This window comes from Alligator sinensis, unplaced genomic scaffold (genome assembly GCF_000455745.1).
Source record: "Alligator sinensis unplaced genomic scaffold, ASM45574v1 scaffold198_1, whole genome shotgun sequence".
NCBI classification, from domain to species: domain Eukaryota; kingdom Metazoa; phylum Chordata; order Crocodylia; family Alligatoridae; genus Alligator; species Alligator sinensis.
Window position 1 is genome coordinate 376,968 of NW_005841906.1, and position 9,631 is coordinate 386,598.

The 9,631-nt window shown below is 42.3% G+C and overlaps 1 long non-coding RNA gene across 1 annotated transcript; it reads left to right on the forward strand.

Moving 5' to 3' along the window:
- Positions 1–1,111: 1,111 nt before the first annotated feature.
- Positions 1,112–5,134, forward strand: LOC112549415. The gene is made up of 3 exons (XR_003092813.1): positions 1,112–1,181; positions 3,858–3,959; positions 4,835–5,134. It is a non-coding gene; the product is annotated as an uncharacterized LOC112549415 (long non-coding RNA).
- Positions 5,135–9,631: the final 4,497 nt, after the last annotated feature.

Here is a 9,631-nt window from a genome sequence, read left to right on the forward strand (position 1 = left end):
AGCAACATCCAGGCATCCATGTGGTTCAGTCCCGGAGACAACAGATATGTTTCCATCTGGCTTTTATGCTGGTTTAACAATCAGGAAGAAGGTGTCTGGTTTAGTAATCTGACTGGCTGACTATCTAAGAGCTTTATATTGTATAACAAAATAGCAGAGTCATGCAAGAAAATTTCATCTGCGGGTTTGGTGACAAACTCCTTGGTACCATAACTGGATGGATTAAAAAGTCTCTTGAGCCCACTGATGGATTATTTCTTTGCAGTACATGATCACTTACATTATTTTTTATTGGCATGATGTTCCCCTTTCCCCTGACACAATATGATACCTACCATGTAACTGAAATGATCACTACAGCATGTGACTAAAGATGACACAATGCACATGACATTAATGCACTGAAGATTAAAGTGCTGCAAAAAAAAGCATGTCCCAGGGTTGGTATGAGCCTTGTTCCTCCAAGAAATTAGCATAAGATTATGAATAAAAACTGCGGGGGAACCATCATGTGGTGCACAGTTCTGGACAGTGCCTTCTTCCTTTCAACCCACTGCAGCCCTTAACTGGCACCCACTGATTCTGTACAGGTCATGCTAAATTACAAACCCAGCAGCTATTATTAATGAGTCAGTCACTAGGGTAGCAATCCAAGAATCGCATTTAGGTCCATGTTGTTATTTTAGTTCATGGTGTTTGCTTCTTATTACAGTAACCTATGAAGAATGTCAATCCCAAAATAGCACAGGATCACAAGGCTACCTGCTGAAGAATGAAGTAAACAAAAGAGATGCTCACTCTTGCACTTTCTCTTTCTGTCTCTTCCTTTTTCTTTCCCCTTTTCCTAAAAGGTGGGGCTTTTATAACGATGTAAAACTTCTCTCCAAGGCTGAGATTTCATTCATGCCTAACAGGTTTGTATCTGTATTTTAGGGGCATCTAAATCCCACAAGTAGCTTGGAAAATCTCAGACTAAGCACACACACGGAGATGGATAGCTAACACGCTGGGATAGATCATATGGCTATGCAAGTCAGGTCTTGATGATCTAGCCTACAGTCAGGCTCTCTCCTGCAGCTGATATCCCTCAGTGTAGCAAAATAAGGGTCTGGCAGGACTGGAGCTGGCGGTGGCTGGTGTGTGATGTCCTGGACCCCCTGCAACAAAACTGGTCCCATGCAGTAAGAGTATTTATGTTCCTTTGCTTGTGTTGTGGAATCAAAGGATATAGACCAGGGGTGGGCAAAATGCAGCCTGCAGGTCAGATGCGGCCCGCCAAGCCATTCTATCCGGCCCCTAAAAGATTTAGAAAATTAATATTTATCTGCCCCTGGCTGCCTGTCATGTGGCCCTCGATGGCTTGCCAAAACTCAGTAAGCAGCCCTCTGCCCAAAATAATTGCCCACCCCTGATATAGACATATGAACAACTTACTGTGGGCAAAAGGAGGTGCGGCTTACCGATGGCAGATGTTTCATGGTAGCTACCAGTTGCACGTCCTTACTCTGTGAATAAGCCCACAGTAACTTCCCTTTTTTCATTAAGGGCTAAGCAACCACAGTTTAGCTTCTACTCACTGGGCGCATCTACACGTGCAGTTAATGCTATTTGGCTTTACTGTGCAGTAAATTTACTGTGCGTTTCCACAGAATACTATGCACAGTCAAGGAAGGACTCAAAGTAGCATGACTGTCCTTCTACAGGGGTAAAAACAGTCAGTGTCTGGTGAATGGAAAGTAAACAGGAATCACCTTCCTGTTTCTAGGGAGGCAGCATAAACCACGGGAAGGACTCCTCATGGAAGAGGACAGAGGAAGGCTGGCCCAGTGGTGGGAATGGTAATCCGGGACTCAGGAGACCTATGTTCAAGTCTCTCCTCTATCTCAGACTTCACAGGTGACCTTGGGCAAGTCACGTAGTCTCTCTGTGCCTTAACTCTTGTAATCAAGAAGGGATGGCAGCACTGCCCTCACCTCACAGGGGTGAGGAAAAGTATGCTAAAGATCATGTGGTACTTTCATATTGTGATAATGGAAACTATTACTACCTTAGAAGAACAGCTGTGTGCTTAAGGCACTAGACTTGAATTTGGTTAATTTGGGTTCAGTTACCAGCTCTTCTGCCTACTTTGTGCGCTGGTGGGAAAGTCACCCACAGTCTCCATGCCTCAGTTCCCATCTGTAAAATGGAAATACAAAAGATTCCCTTTGTCAAGTGAAATTGTCAGGGAAGGGACCCCCTCACATGATAAGTTTGAAGGAGGGAGTTCCTATGCAATGAATACATAATGAGGATCTCTTTCTGTTTGCAAAGTCTCCCTCTGCTTTTCATGAAATCAAGTTTAAAAAAAAAATGAAAGCAAAATCACCCATGTACAGTAAGAGGAAAAATTGCAGTCCAAGCTGTTGTACCAGTCTCGTGTGCTCTTGTGGTATCAACCACACGTTGGATGTTTAAGATAAGCCACTGATTGTGGTGCTTTATCATTGTCTCTGTATATACTGACTAAATGATAAAAATGTAGCAACAATTCCACCTGCCAACCCATTCTTGCAGTTACAAGATGAAATATTATGACTAAAATAGGGAAACTCTGCACTTGTGTTTGAAGTGGGGACACTTATTCGAAGGTGAGGGGCTGATAGCAAATGAGACTGTATCCACAGGGAGGGGCGATGTAGAGGGCACAAAACTGGTAAGAGGTGAGAGCCTAAGAGTTCATGGGCCTGGAGCTATCTTGTTCAGGGGGCAGGGGCAGTGTATGGGGCTGGTGGAAAGTGAGGTGGAAAAATAAAATGGAGGATTGTAACTCCAGACTCGTTCTCTTCTAGTGCTACGACAGAAGGACTGTGAGGGAAGAACTGGGCCCATGCACTTCGAAGTGGTTGTACTGTGCCTATTATAATGGGATCCTGGTCCGCAATGGAGACCGGTTTCTCTAGCAGTTCTGCCTCCGTCCCTGAGGGGAAAGGCAGATGGAAATGGGTGACAGCGAGGTTGGCAGGGACCTGCAGAAATGACTCGAGGAGCCTAAAGAATAAAACAAATATTAAGATCTTTTCCCAAGGCTGCTCTGTTGCCCACACTGCAGGTTCCTGTTGCACGGTTGTAACTCTGTTAAATCCTACAGGGGCGTTCTCGGTAGTCGTTTTTGTGTTGTGGTAGCTTTTGGCTGCCTTGGTTATGGATCGAAACCCACTGAGGTGGGCCAAGTACGCGCAGGCTGAAAAGATGTCTGTTCCCGAACAGTTGTAGTCTCGTGCTATGACTAGAGGCAACAAACAGGTGGACACAATTAACAGATGGGGGGACCACAAGGTAACAATGAGATGATTAAGATTAGCATAACAAGTGGCAGGCCCAGCTCACCACCTGCCCAGCCATTGTCAAGTGGAGAAAGGGTTATATTTTTCTATTAAATGGTATACGGCCTTTCCATAAGGGGGTCAGTCTCTGTGGAGCTCAAAAGCTCAGGCCAACTGATTCACCACCCTACACCAGTAATTATGCAGGAAAACTTTTGAGATGATATGTGTGAGACTACAGTAAACAATGTAACACATGCTCCACACCAAAGTGCTGCAGGGAAATTCAGTCAATGGCAAGAGGCAGGCAGAGGAGGTTTCAAAGTGAGATGGACCCCATGACTCAATGGCTCGAACGGAGAGTTTTAGAGAGTCTGGGAACCTCAGGACTGTGGAATAAAAAAAATCAAAAAAATCAATAGGTGGGTGAATAGGAGGATATGTGGTCAAATATGCCAAGATGGCAGAACAGAGAATCAGTGTCCCTTTTTTGCTGCTGCTGCTGCAGTGTATTTGTTCTTTTCCAGCAGAGCTAAATTTCTTTCTTTACAGCTCTTATCATGACAGTATTCTAGAGCCTCACATACCGTGATGGATTTATCAACCAGACACATCCAGAAGGGAGGAACAGATGATTCGATCCCCATTTCACAGGTAGGGAACATACACTACAGGGAGAGAGAGGTTGTGGTTTACCCAAGGTGCCCTATAATCTTTTTGCAAATCCAGGAACTAAATCTAGATCTCCTGGAACTCAGCCCAGTATCTTAGCTATAAGACTATATTTCCCTTACAGTTTGTCAGCTGGCAAATTATGAGAGACAGGCCATGAGCCCAAGAGGTCGTGGGGGGTGTATGTTTTGCAGAACCAGCATATCCTGTTGTTTTATTACATTACCAGATCATAGCATTACGATGGGAACCAAAACAAAGGGGGTTTCAGTAGTTCTGTCCACCTAGTCTTCTGCTCTCTCTTTCTTTCCATTGGTTTAATAACCTAGTTTAAAATCAGGATTTCCCAGCAGCTTTTGAACAGAGAGTTGTCCTGTCATAGTATTTTGTTTCCTCTGGTTTATGGAGGGTACGATTTAAGGAAGACTTAAAAGGGATTAAGCTTCTGGGGGTGGGGAGGAGGGATGGGGGAGTTAAAAAGGCCTAACTTTAGGCACCCAAGTTTGACATCTTTGGCCATATAGATCTGTAGATGTTAAGGCCAGAAGGGAACCTAAGATCATCAGAAGACAGAGTAATTTAATTGATGGAGATGTAAAGATTTTGCCACCCTGGAGAGGACTTTTTGTTCATCAGCTAAGTGAAGGATCTCAAACCTGCTTCAAATTTTGTTCAGTAATGAAAAATAAAAAGTGTAGTGGAATTTTACTACTGCCTGCTCCGCTTAATATGGGCCTCTATAACCGCTATAACATTATTTTAGACTATATTTTCCCAGATGGGACGCTAAAGAGATTGCTCAGTAGCATCAGTTTCCAGGACCTTTCTCCTCAACATTGCTATTTCCTTTACCACAGGAATCTGGGAGCTCAAACTTGCACCCAGCTGTTGCAAGTGCCTTCACCAGGCTTGGGGGAGTCCCAGCCAGGAGAAACATTGTGAGACTACAGTATACAAAACGGGCGATGTGTCTATGGTGGTCATAAAGGGCTGTCTCGGGGCTCAGGATATTCTACAGGAGGACATAAACTATCTGTTCTAGGAAGCAACCTCTACCCGAGCTCCCAGTTCATGTCTAATACAAAAGCAACCAATAAAAACCATTTTGTAACATTTGTCACTAACACCCTTGAAGAACTACATGAATATCAATTAATTAACCCTCACCATTACATAAAGTTGGTTGGGAAATGTTTTTTCCCCTGTGGAAAGTTTGGAGGACTTTCTGGTTTCATTATATTTCATAACTTTTTGGTTTCGTTATATTTGTTTCTTCAAAAATTTAGGTTCTGTTTCTTCCCTTGCATCTCACTGTATGATTTTGAAGAGGTTGGGAGAAGGGCAAGCCATTTAGAGCAAACTTTTTGATGCCTAAAGTTAGGTACCTGAAGCCTCATTTAAACACAAAAGTAAAAAGGGCCTGAGTTTTAGTGGTGCTGAGCACCTGAAGCTTCCAGACGCTTCCCTTTTTTTAGGTGTTTAAAAAAGCCTGACTTTAGGCACTCAAGTTTGACAGCTTGGCCATATAGATTTATAGATTATAAGGCCAGAAAGGAACTTAAGATCATCTAATTTGACTTTTCACATAACCACAGGATTTCATCCTGAATGTTCTGCGTCCTTCAACTACCCCATTCAAAAGAAAGGGGCAATAATATTTACTTACCTTATAGGGATGTAACTTGTAAATATTTGTAAGGTATTTTGCCATCCATCAATAAAAGTGACACAAAAATGCAAAAGTCATGAGTGGTTGTAATAGTAGTAATAATTCATGAAGGAGAAAAGACTAAGAATCTATACACGGAATTAGGTCTAAGCAGAATTATTTTAAACAATTTCCTCTGATGAAGTATTTTCACTTGGCATTCAACACATTATATCATGTAGGAAGCAAATATTGTAATAACAATACACTGTGTATGTCTCTCAAAACAGCCTCAGCTCCCTAAACAAGGTAAACAGAAAGGAAAGGAAAGGCATATAGAGGGAAATCCTCTCTGACTTTGTTATGGAAATGCGATACAGCTTGACATTTTAATTGCGATTCTCCCTTTATTATCTGGCACACGTTCACAGTGCCCAAGATGTTGTTTAGTGAATCCAGCTGCCTCCTCCACTGCGTTTGAAGTCTGGTGACTTTGCGTGATAGAGGAGTGTGAGAGTCAATGTGATTTGTGTATGAGGAAACATAAATATGTCACAGAAGTTTAGTCTTATAGGTTTGCAGAGTTTATACTCACAAAATCTGTTGTGCCCTTGTTTACACACCCAGATCCAAAGACCTGACACGCCCTCCTTCTGGCCTGAGACCTTCATCATCGCAGAGCTACTTCTAACAAGGACATTGTAAAGCATGTGGATGATGTTTGGCCACAGTTTAATTTATATGAGCAAACAGGCCTTCACATGTTAGAGGAACTTCAATCAACTTTACTCTTTTCAGCTAGCAGGCATGAGTACATACAAGGCCCCAGTGCCACTTATACCAACACACAGGCACATGCATTCTCATGCACAGATATGTGCACGCAGGCCAGAAAACAGGGAGGCAAACATTCCCACATGTTTGCATGTGTAAATACAGATGCATGAGTACACAGTCTTGGGCATACAGGCGTGCTGCTCAACATTAACCTTTTCCCAATTACCTTTTTCTGTCAACCACTGGGAAAAAATGGCAAAACAGTCATCCATGAAACAGGTCTCAACATTTTGATTTAGGCCTAATAAGATTTATCATAGGTAAGTTAGACCACGCTATTTACTTTTAACTTGTGAAAAGTAGAGTGGGAGTATGTACAGGTGGAAGAAGACAGTATCTGGTTAGAAGCAGGAGACTGGGAGCAAAGACTCCAGAGCTGTATTTCCCACTTGGATGCTGACTCGCAGCAGGGGTCTGGGGCCTTGGGCAGGTCAGTTAGGGCACTCATACACGTGCCGGACGTCAGCTTGGATGTGTGCTAATTAGCACACTTCTGAGCAGACTCAGTTAATTAGCATGCTCCAGCGGTCTCTGCGTCTCATGTATTCAGTGTCTCCATACTTCAAAATGGTGGTGGGGGTGCTTTAATTAAAGCTTGTCAAACAAGTTTTAGTTAAAATGCCCCCACTGCCATTTTGAAGGCAGGACACTGGATACTCATGACACTGTGGGCACTTTAATTACAATGGCTCTTGGAGCCATTCTACAACTTGGAATTAAAGGGTGTCTTTACATGTGCTCTGGGGTCAGGGGGAGCAGTTTAATTAAAGTTTTTCCATCTGTTAAATGAGTATGATAATGCTTGTCACTTTTGAGAAGTACTGTGAGATTTGTAGATAGAAATTACTGTGAAAGTACAGAGTGAGAGCCCTAAACATTACTGGGACTTAGCAGTGTCTAACCCTCGTGCTAACACTTAAGGTCTAAATGTTTTTTGCACATTATGGATCTACTGAAACAAATACTTCTGTTGGTGTTGTGTGAATCCATGCACAGTCTCAATTAATAAAATAGTCAAAAGAAGGCTTGAGGACTGCTACTAGCTCACCAAGAATCCTCCTGGAGGTTGGCAGGGGGAAGAGAAGCCTGAAGCCATGCTCTGAAAGTTGGGATGGGGTTTAAGGTCAAAGCTGCTGGCTTTTTATAGAGAGGAAGCAGACATTTTAAAAATTTGTTTTTTTCCCCCGACTCTTCTACCGTAGGGACAACACATATTATAATTCTCACCTGAGGGCTCATCCTGTACACCTCTGTTCATGTAGCTAACTTACTCCTATCATCCTGTTCAGTTAACTCCTATCATCCTGTTCAGTTAAATGGGGTGGAAAAACAATGTGAGTCAGTATTTGCAATGTCTAACACACACGCTTAACAGTTCTGAGCACTCTGATGCAAACCTTTGGATGTATTAAGACATTTATTGCATGAAAATCATCAGCTGGTAATTGTATATGTTCCTGGAGCTTTGCCTTCTTTGTTAAGGTAAGATATTGTCTAACTACTGAACTTCCAAAATGCTTGTTGTAACCATCTGAATTTACGAAGGGGAGATTTAGAAAGTCAGAAAAAAGAATTTTGTGCAGATGTCTGCCTAATTTCAATGGGAGTTGGGCTTCTCATACTTTACTTTGGCCTCTGAAGTTTCCCTCCTACTATATGACATTCTGAAAATGTGGCTGAATTGAGTGACTAACAAATAGAAATTAATTCTTAGTATATATCTGTCATTTAAGTGCAAATTAATGTCAACCCAACAGTGCAAACACAATAGTGACCCTGGCAGAGTGGTGTAACACAGACCCAAGTTCTTTACTCCTGCTGCCTTTATTCTCACCTGAATATCATAATTACCTGCAAATGGCATCATAATCGACTCCACAGTAACCAACTATGATGTCAAAAAGAAGGCTGTGGCAGTAAGTGGGGAACAAGCAGTGGGAGTGGATGATCCAACTCTTAAGAAGCACGCTGTGGGGCTTTTCAGAATTGTATCCTTAGTGGTAGCACATGGGCTGAAACATGGTTGGCCATATAGTTCATGTTTTCCAATATTATATTCCAATATTCTAAGCTCATGGCCAGGCTGTTAGCACAGGAGGACAGTCAGTGCTCAGTGCCAAGGTGAAGCCAGTAGATTTAGTGATAACAGAATGTAAGAGGTGAAGCCATGATCTACTTTTTTCTCTCCAAAGCGTGAAATTAATCCTGTAGGAAGGCTTTGCAGAGCCTTTTCTCTCCCCCATCAAATGACCAAATCACATGAGAGCAAACACACCCAAGGCCATTAGTATATTTATTACAGAATGGAAACTGATTGCGCAAGATTTCTTTTTTTCCTTACATTTAAAACAAAAATAATAATTAAAAAAAGCTGATTGGCCCTTAGAGTGAACTTGCTGCCTGCTTCAGCCAGTTAGAAGCCATATTTTTACAAATCCCTCCTCTTATGGAAAATGACATAATGGAACTGTTTTCGCTTACCCAATGGTTAGATACGAGGGGAAAAATTCATGAATGGTATGGACTGGGCACAACCCCAGTGATGTCAATGAATTCATACCTACACCTGAAGGCAGAAGGCACAACCCAAATATCCTATCACAAGCAGAGGCAGGTTTTAGATGAAAGCGGTTTTGTGTCCATCTGTTAATATTGATTTGTTTCATGCGTTTCTTCTGTTTCCCTACCTTAGGGTTGATTTAGGCAATTTCAAGCAAGGTTATTTACTCAGTTTCTGGGGCTAGATTATTTAGTTTGTTTCATTGGCTACACTGTTTACTTTAATTGATTTTCTCCAGCAGATTATTTATCTGATTTCTGCATGCATTTGCAACTGGCTCCGGGAGAGGGGCATAGTGAAATTTACAGCAGAAATGTGATTATGCAGCAAGTCCTTCACTTTGAATATAGCTTCTTTTTTTTTTTGATCTCAGTAAAAAGACTCTGAATTTGCCGGTCTCTAACAGCGAATCCCTTCCTAACATTCTTAGTTTCCCTGACACTCTCCCTTTCCCTTTGTGTGATCACCTACCCTCTTTAAAATGAACAGCACTAAGTTTAGCCCCCTCATGGTCACCTCATAGGCTCTTGCAGTGACTGGGAGGCGTACAGATTTCCCTTACTATTGCAGAGATGTGTGTTTTCTAAATCAGCGATACCAGATCCCAGT